The sequence below is a fragment of the Gastrolobium bilobum genome, unplaced genomic scaffold (genome assembly GCF_033153095.1).
Source record: "Gastrolobium bilobum isolate Gb01-03AN ecotype WA unplaced genomic scaffold, APGP_CSIRO_Gbil_v1 utg19703, whole genome shotgun sequence".
NCBI classification, from domain to species: Eukaryota; Viridiplantae; Streptophyta; class Magnoliopsida; order Fabales; family Fabaceae; genus Gastrolobium; species Gastrolobium bilobum.
In genome coordinates, this window is record NW_026898634.1 from 31,058 (window position 1) to 40,940 (window position 9,883).

Below are 9,883 nucleotides of genomic sequence, written 5' to 3' on the forward strand. Positions count from 1 at the left end.
CGCCACAACACAGTACGTGCTTCTCATTTCTCTGCCCATCTTTTTCTTTCCCATTTTCTGTCACTTTTTTATAGCAGTTTTTTTTAAAAAAAAAACTTGTGTCTCACGGGTTTGTTTTTGTGTGACCCAATATGGGGAGTGTAAGAACCCGCACCGTTAATTAAGGTATTTAATTAATTAATTATGCGAAATTAGGAAATGATTCCATAATTGACTCTAATAATTATTATGAGGCTTTAATAATTATAGTAAGTGAGTAATAATGCTGAAAGTCGCTTTTCAGAAGAAAAGTGCAGATACCGGTTCTGCTAGTCGGTATAAATGCGTGCCGAAAAAGTATCCCGGAAAATTATAATAAGTGCATGTTAATTACTAGAATAATATGTAGGACTTGTAAAACGAGTTTCAAGTCCAGATAATGAGAACTGGTGCTGGAAACCGGTACTGGCTTGGAAAAGCGCGTACCGGAAAAGTGCTCAGAAAATTATAAGAAAAATATGATAAATCTTAGAAAATTATGTAGTTTCATAATCCAAAGTTTGGGATTAAAATGCTAAGCGTAGCAATTAAAGTTAATACTGTGTGTTAATCTTTAAGTGGGTTATTTAAGCCTTAGTGGGCACTAAACCCTAGGCCATATTACCTTCTCTACGTGAGTGTGTGAGGGTGGCTGATCAGCTTGGCTGCTCCTTGGGGTTTTTTTCTCCATTTTGTGTCCAAGACACTTCCTTTCTTGATCTTCTTCACCTCCAAACACTTGAGTCTTGTGTGAGTGGCCTTGTGAGTGTGTAGAGAGCTGGTGTTCTGAGATGGGAGGCTGTTGGGAGTCAGCTTTGAGGGCTGAGTTGGAGAGTTGAGTGGTGGGAACCTTGGAGTTGGCTTGTTAAGCTTCAAGGTGTGTTCTTTGTGGAGAAAGGACCAACCTTCAACTTACATTTTTGTGTGCAGAGAGAGACAGAACCTTGGAGCTGTTGTGTGAGCTCCAAGAGCACCCTTTTTCTGAGTTTGAGCTTTGGTAAGCCTTGTCACCTTTGATCTTGAGTTTTATGCTTAAAAATGAAAGCTTGATGCATGTTAAGGCTTAAAGATGATAACTTGTTGTGGGGTAATGTTGAACACACCTAGAAATGCATGTTTAGGTGCTTTAAATCGTTAAAAACCCAACCTTGGAAGGATATCTTCACGAAATGCATTTTCTGCATTCTATCGTGAAATATCCGGATATGTGCCCGATGAATATCCGGATATGTGATATCCGGATATGTGATATCCGGATATGAGTTTTGTGTATCTGGATAATAGATATCCGGATATGGGATTCTGGATATCCGGATATTGCATATCCGGATATGTCCAGTGAGATATCCGGATATTGAATATCCGGATATGGTCCCGAGGAATATCCGGATATTCTGGGATTTCGTAGAACAGTAGCTGTGCTGTGTGTACAGTAAGCTATTGGGGATTTGTGGACCCTAGATTGATGAAGTTGAACTTCTGTAATTAATGGATTAAGCCAGAATCGTGGGATTAAGGGCTTGTGGCTTTGTTAGAAGTTTTAAGACTTGAAAACGTAATGAAAAGGCGTTGTCTTAATATTGTATGCTTGTGGTGCATGTTGTTGATGTATTGTTGGTCCATAACAGATTGTGAATCTGCTGTGTTTGGACTTTGAGCTGTGGACTCTTGGCTTTTGGAGTTAGCTTGCAAGGTAAGCTTTCGTGTCCTCGGTTTAGCCATGTTGCGGTTCCACCATGTCCCATGGGGGTATGGTTTACGCATGCTGTGTACATGCTTTTGGATATTTGATATGTTGATTGAACTTTACATGTAATGGCTTTTAATATGCATGTGTTGTTTCATCTTGACGGGAAGCCTGAGTATGTAGCGTCATACAAGACGGTGTACCGGGGTGAATGCAAGTGGTACTTGCACGGTGTGTAGGTGATAGACATATACATGCACTGTCTCTGACCAGTAGATTAGTATTGACACACATGGCATGATTATCTGCTGCATTGCATTGTTTTTGAAATGATAAATGATAAACTGCTTTAGAACTTATATTGCACATGTAAGTGAGCTTAGGGTGGAAGATCCTTGAGGACTCACTGACTTACTGAGATTTCTAGATTAGAGATCTTACCCCACGTTTGGGGAATGCTTATTTCAGGATCAGGTAGTATGGGTACTGATGCCTCAGGCGGCGGGAGGCCGGAGCTTAGCTGATTATGTTGTTTCTGCTTATATGTTAGCATGACTGGATTTGGATGCTGTTTATGTTTTCCGCTATTTATGATATGTTGCTGTTGAGACTGATGTTGGGCATGTTGCCTTATTTGAGTGAGCATGGGGATTGTCCATGACACTTTCTGTTAGTACTTGTATTTGGAGTTGTATAAACTGTTAGATGGTCCGGTCTACGTTGTTGTAGTTTCGTGACTAGAGCCACACTTATATTATCTATGTTATGAGGTATTTCAGTTAGCTGTTTTATTGCAATTACATACAGGCGATGTTTTATTAATTGATTATTAAGCAAGTTGATAATGTTAATGGCATCATAATTGAAAAGAAAAAGTAATTCCGCATTTTAATTAAGCGCAGCTTAATACGATATTATGATAACATTACCGGATATATACGGGGTGTTACAGGGAGTTTGGGGACATAGAAACAACTGATAAAAGCATGCAATTTCGTGTTTTCGTAACAGCTTTTTTCAAGCCCATGGAAACAGATTTCATTCTCTCTTTTATTTATTTATTTACGATTTTGACTGCATTTTAACATGGATAAGTCTCTCTGTTATTTTTTTTTAATTCTTCTCTTTGCCATTTTGTTCTCAAGATCTAACAAGTAGTTGTTTGCTGTTGCTCAAAAGCTGTTGTTGTTGCTCAAGATCGGGTCAGTTTGTAATTGTGCAAAGGAAAGTGAGCATAAGCTATCTTCTCCCACGGGTATGCAACTTTGTCTATTCTTAAATATCACTTATTATATGTTCTCTTCCAACAATGATTTCACTGCGCTGTGTCAGCTTGATTTCGTCGAATGTTATTTTTATTTTCTTGCTCCGTGTGTAGGATTTTTGACGGGTTCCATGACTGATTTGATGTTCTTCCCACTGTCGAATTTTTGCTTCGCAGAGGATGTTTTTCCCAAGTTTTTTATTTTTAAATTTATTTTTTTGAAATAATTTTTTCTCTATGCAACTTGATTTTGTTTTTATTCTTTTTCATATTGTCTTTGGTTTGGGTCCTTGATGTTAGTATTTTGATGCTTCTTGTTGATGGATGGGACCTTGCCTATGTAATGTTTTCTGTGCTATGAATACAACTTGGAAATTAAAATGAGAAGATCCTTCCTTTGGTTTAAATTAGAATGGATTTATAATTTTATGATACTGATGATCTTGTAAAAAGGTTAAGAAACCAGACTAGGTGATATGTTATCAAATGAAAGCTTGTTGGGAACTTTGTTCTTTCCTCGTGCATGAAGTTGCTTTGAGTTGTAAATAGCTTTAGGGATGCCTATCTTCCCACTTAGTCTATTGTAAATAGCATTAGTGACACTGGATGTTTAACCGACTGCTTGCTGGTACCATCCAAATCTTCGTGTGCGTTGAAAATTGAAAGACTCAAACAACAAGAAGGAAGTCTATCTGAGGGTCTTTTTCGTAAGGTAATCTTTGCACTTTGGAATTAACTTTGTTAGCTTATATTACCAATCCTCTTTTGAATTACTACACTACTGCAAGAATATTAGCAAATTTGTTAGCTTATATTTATTTTTTTTACCCATTGCTTTTTGCAATTTTTAATGTCTAGATTTTCAGGTATTCATCCTTATTAATTATTATGCAGGTATTTGACAATATTTACTCATTTACGTCACTGTCGCAAGCTATTTTGTTGAGTAGGCAGCAAGTAACAATGTTTGAAGTAAGTTTTAATTACTTGTAAAGCATAAGATTTATCTTTCAATTCTAGTGTTACTGTGTTATTAATTATCTTATTTTATATACGCGCAGGCACATAACAATAGAGTGATTAGTGAAAATGCTGATTCTGAGTCCATAAATAGGACATCGTCTGAAACTAATTAGCCTCAAAGTCAAACCATTCCAGATCCAGTTTCAGAGAACCCAAAAAAGGACAAAAATGGCAAAAAAAGAAAGAGCGGAGAAGTTGGAGAAGCTGGAGAAGGTTCAGCTGAAGAAGATGATTCGGGTAAGAGAAAACCTACCAGACCTAGGTCTTGGACTTGGGATCATTTTGATAAAGAAATTAATCCAAAAACATTAAATCCAAGAGCTAAATGTAAATGGTGTGGGGCTACTTATGCATGTGATACACATAAAAATGGCACAAGTAATTTGAAACATCATCTGTTGGCTCAATGTAAAAAGTTTCCAAGAGATTCAAATGATTCTAGTCAATCAATTCTTAGTCTCCAACAATTTAAAAAAGAAGATGGGAAAGGAATTGGTAAAGCTTTTGTTGGTGTATCTTTTGATGTTGAAGCTTGTAGGCAAGCTCTTGCTAGAATGATCATTGTTGATGAGTTGCCATTTAAGTTTGTGGAGGGGGAGGGATTCTGACATTTTGTAAGTGTTGTGCAACCTAAGTTGGATATTCCTGGAAGGATTACTGTTGCTAGAGATTGTTGGAATCTCTATTTAAATGAGAAAAAAAAATTGAAATCTCTCTTTAGTGTTCCGATTCAAAGTGTGTGTCTTACAACTGATTGCTGGAGTTCTGTGCAAAATCTCAATTATTTGTGTCTTACTGCTCATTTCATTGATAATGATTGGAAATTGCATAAAAGAATATTGAATTTTTGTTTGATCAAGAATCACAAGGGTGAGATTATTGGAAGAAAAATTGAGAAGTGTCTTCTAGGTTGGGGAATTTCGAAGGTTTTCACTATTACTGTTGACAATGCGAGCTCAAATGATCTTGTTATTGCTTACTTGAAAGCTAGAAAGGAGGATTGGAATGCACATCCGTTGAAAGGTGAATATTTGCATGTTAGATGTTGTGCTCATATTTTAAATCTTGTTGTCAATGATGTATTGAAAGAGTTGCATGCTTCAATTACTAAAATAAGAAATGCTGTTAGATTTGTGCGTGCTTCCCCTAGTCGTATGGATAGATTCAAGACTTGTATAAAAGATTGTAGGATACAAGAGGGTGGCATAGTGCAATTAGATGTTCCTACTAGATGGAACTCTACTTATATTATGCTTGAAAGTGCATTAAAGTTTCAGAAGGCATTTAAAAGGTTAGGAGAGCGTGTTGCTGAATATGCAATGATGCAAGGTGGAATTCCAAATACTGAGGATTTGGATAATGCTCGAGTGTTTGTGAGATTTTTGAAAATTTTTCATGATGTCACTGAAAAAGTGTCTGGTTCTTTATATGTGACTTCTTCTCAATATTTTCATGAGTTTTGCATGATATTGAATAACTTAAAGACATGGAGTGGGAGTATGGATCTATTACTTGGGCCCATGGCTGAAAAAATGAAAGCTAAGCATGACAAAAATTGGGGAAACATTAGAAATATCAACATGATGATTTTTATTGCTGTGATACTTGATCCCCGATATAAATTACGATTTGTGGAATGGAGTTTTGAGAAGCTTTATGAAAGGGAGGATGCAGAATTTTTAAGTGTTAGAGTTAAGGAGACTTTAAACAAGATGTTCCATAGTTATAAAGATTTTCATGGAAATAATCTTTCTAGATTGTCCACCAAAGATCATGAGATAGAAGACATTGATTTGGCAGCATTTGATAACTCTTCATTTGCAAGTGAATTTGAAAGGAACATAACTGTGAGTGAGAGCTTGAATAAAAATGAGGTGGACCTGTATCTCATGGAACCACTAGAGAAAGGAACTCAAAAATTTGATATCTTGAATTGGTGGAAGGTGAATTCTAGCAAATATCCTACTCTTGGTCTAATAGCTAAAGATGTATTGGCTATGCCAGTATCTACAGTTGCTTCAGAATCTGCATTTAGCACTGGGGGTAGAGTTCTTAACAACTACAGTAGTAGTCTTACTCCAAAGACAGTTGAAGCATTTATTTGTGCACAAAATTGGTTCCGGTCCACTCCTTTTTCCAATAATGTAGAAGAGCTTATAGAAGAATTTATAAAGATGGAGATAGGTAATTAATTTTATTCTACTTGTATAATTTTTTAATTTTATATCATGTTTTTATTTTTCTACTTGTTAAGTTACTAACAGTATTTTATTATAATTATTTTAGATATTTCTCCAAATATTGAAGTTGATGATGATTCTGGTGAGGATTCTGATTAAAAGTTGATGATGTAAGTTGATGAGGTTATATGTCAATGTGTCATTATAATCTGCCATTTAGGACTTGTCTTACAAATTAACAGTAACAAAAGCTAGATATTGAAGTGCTTTTGTTGTGTTGGAATAACCTCTATGTAATATCAAAATTAGCTTGGTACCTCATTACCTTATGGATTGCAAAGGCCATTTACACATTTGATTTTAGATCAGAGACTTTATGTGCTAGTTCTATTGGTTTTTTGATTAATTGATTTTCACTTGAGCATTATTTTTGCATTCATGACTCTGGCTTCATTGGTCATAATTTCTAGATAAACTTCATTTTAAAGTCTCTAATTCCTTTTTGTCTTCTTTTTTTCCCAAGGGTGAAAGTATTGTAGCAGATTTTGGCACTGAACAACTACAATTTATTGCTCTATCTCAAAGGATTGGGGACCCCAAGTATTAGCAGAAGATTTTTAACTGTCATTCTATATGTTAAATTTTTTTAAGGGAAAAAATGGGGTTTACTTTTTTGTTGGTCAAAATTAGATGTATTTTTATGCAGACTTTGTCATTCCCTTCACTTGTTATAATATGTTGTGTTGATGTCAGGTTTTGTAATTTTGTCACGGGCCTTCTTTGTACTTTGAACTTACTTGGAGCCTGACTGGTATATTTATTTAAGCACATAGCTAAGGGCCTTTTTTGTACTTTGTTAAGATATGCTCTGTTTATATATTACATGTGGAGGCAATTTTGGTAAAATTAAGGGCCTTGATAAAATTGTTTTTGGTAAAAATAATTTTTATAAATTCTGTTTTAGGCTTTTTAAAAAAACCGAAAACCGATCCAATCCAAATCGAAAAAAATTGGATCGGATCGGATCAGATCTGAAAAAAAAAAATCCAAACCGATGAGATTGGATCGGATGGTTTTTTGGTTCAAAACCGATCCAATCCAGACCGCGAACACCCCTACCCCTTAGTGTCTTACTAATGTTAACCCATGATAGGTAATTGGTTTGAATTAATGATTCCGCAATAGTTTACAGTTACGATAACAGCTTGGGTTTATTACGTTTTTATTGTTTTAAAATGCGCACGTAATAAACGAAAAAAGTTTACTCGCATTTTTATAAATGAACTGTTGTGATTGTAACTGCGTTTAATATCATAATCAATGTTAACAATACCGGTACGTAACGGGTTGTTACAGTAGATTAAGAAGAGGAAGAGCTAAGTGGGAGAGTATTTTCTCCTTGTTTTTCTATGGAGGGCTGGCCAAGCAAAAAGAGATGGTGAAATAAGAGGGGGAGGTCGTGAGAGCAAGAAGGAGAATTGGGAGGAGAGAGAGACAAATGGTATTTGAAAATATCTACTAAAAGAAATTACTCTTTTGTCCTTTCTTTGTTTTCCTCTCTTGCCCTTACTCTCTTAAGCCTCCTAAGTGTGATTCTCGTTTATTTGGGTCTACTTAAATTGTGTTATGATCTCATCCATTTTACATAATTTGCACTTTTGACCCAACATGTTTTTATTTGCACTTTTACTCCAAAAAATAACTTAACCCTTAAATTTAGTTTTTTCATCTAATCAATCTCTTTTAATTATTTAATAATTTCTAATTATTCAATGTAATTGTTCGAGTTATTACAGTGACCATCATAGGTATGTGCTGCCAAACCTGTAGGATACAAATTCAGATTGTTTCGTTTGTGTTCCATAATATATGTGTAACTATGCAGGATCCATGCATATTTAGGTAAATAACTTATTTCTTATAGTGTACTGTAAGAAAAAAGTGGTAACTATAACCTATCCTGATTTTAATTTTAAAAATAATCATTCTAGTAATAAATTAAATTCTAGCTTTTCATGAAAATTAAATTCAACAATTACTTTTCTTCATTGAAATTAGACGCCATAATTATCTCGTTCTTTAATAAATAAGATAATTTAAATTATTAAATCAAAACAAAATTAAAGAACATATATGGATATTAGAGTCATTCAATTAAATCTAATGGTTGTTAAAAAATTAATCAATGATTTAAAACTAAAAAAAAAAATGAAACGATAAAGCCCCTCTCCAAATACATCTTTAGGGAGGGGCAAAGAACTTTAAATGTGACTAAGCACCAATTTTGTATTAGTTTTATAACTGACTCAAAAAATTGAAACTTGTGAGAAAAGCTGACTCATCTCAAAAATATAATTAAAATCGGTATACCAAAATAAAATGAAAATATTAAAAACTGGAACGACAAACACTAATATCGATGAAGGTAAACAGTAATAGTTTCTTTGACTTTTATGAAGAATAAAATATGACTCTACTCATTAAATTTAAATAAAATATAACATATTAATTCATTTAATGTATTTTCTTTTCTATGTTTTATTTAATAATTTAATAAGTTATAAATTGAAAATATTTTATTGAACTCTTATAATATTTATATTAAAATTCTATACTTTTTCTATTTTTTAAAAAGCAAAATTCCTATTCACATGAAACAAAATTATACGCATATATCAAGCGTAATGGACAATCACAATTTACAACTCAATAAAAAGCTGCAAACATTAATCATAATTCCACACTGCTTGCTTTTGGAATGGAATTGTAGTTATCAAAAAGAGGTGTAGTGTAAAGTCTAGCAATCTAGTTGAAAGCAACCTACTCTCAAATTTCAAAATGCACAAGCATTAGACCAATCCAACAGGGAAGGATTAAGTTTGAAATATATGATGGATTTTCCATCATTAGCATAAGCCAAGACTCAACAAGCATGGTTCAAGTTTGTAATAGCATTTCAGCATATACAAGCAGTATAGATTCTAACATGCAGAACGAAGTGCATATCCTTATTTTCTGAATTTTTTTGCATGTTGTAGGGATGGTCCTATATAAGCTTTCTATAGATGTATTATTCATATAATTCGGAACACTACGGCTCTAGTTATGCAAAAATTAGAATTGTTAGAAAACAAGATTTTTAGCAAAACAACTATCTTTGTAAGAAATCTGGGATGAGTCCGCCTATACAAAAAATTCCTATATTTTTCATAACTATAGAACATTATGTTAGCTTCAGATAGCTTTACATACCCGCAGATTTCATTTAATTTGAACTACTCTAACTCAAGTTATCATCAAAATAGTGAAAACATGTTATCCACTAACAAAAAATAAAATAAAAAACATATGTTCATCCTACCTTCAAGCTTCACTCAAGATCCTAGTTGGCAATTCGGTCCTGAATTAAAACAGCCCCAAGGTTTAATATTTGTACAAAATGTATCAAGAACATAGTCTATATACATAATTTATACCTCAAATTTACATAATACAACATTAGAATTCAATTGTCTTCACTACAAAGAACTATAATAAAAATACATCCATGGACATCTCAAACTAAATTTGTGCAGCCAAAACTACTATCTAATTAGCTTCCGTATTACTTGGTCTAGCCTTAGCATCATTGGTCCTTAAAAGTAAAGCCCCAATAAAGGGTGAGATTGAATCTCAAAATGAACCGGTTTAGAAGAAAAATATAAACCCGCA

The 9,883-nt window shown here is 33.9% G+C and overlaps 1 pseudogene; it reads left to right on the forward strand.

Moving 5' to 3' along the window:
• The first annotated feature begins 3,932 nt into the window (after nt 1–3,932).
• Nucleotides 3,933–6,331, forward strand: LOC133317853 (zinc finger BED domain-containing protein RICESLEEPER 2-like; annotated as a pseudogene).
• Nucleotides 6,332–9,883: the final 3,552 nt, after the last annotated feature.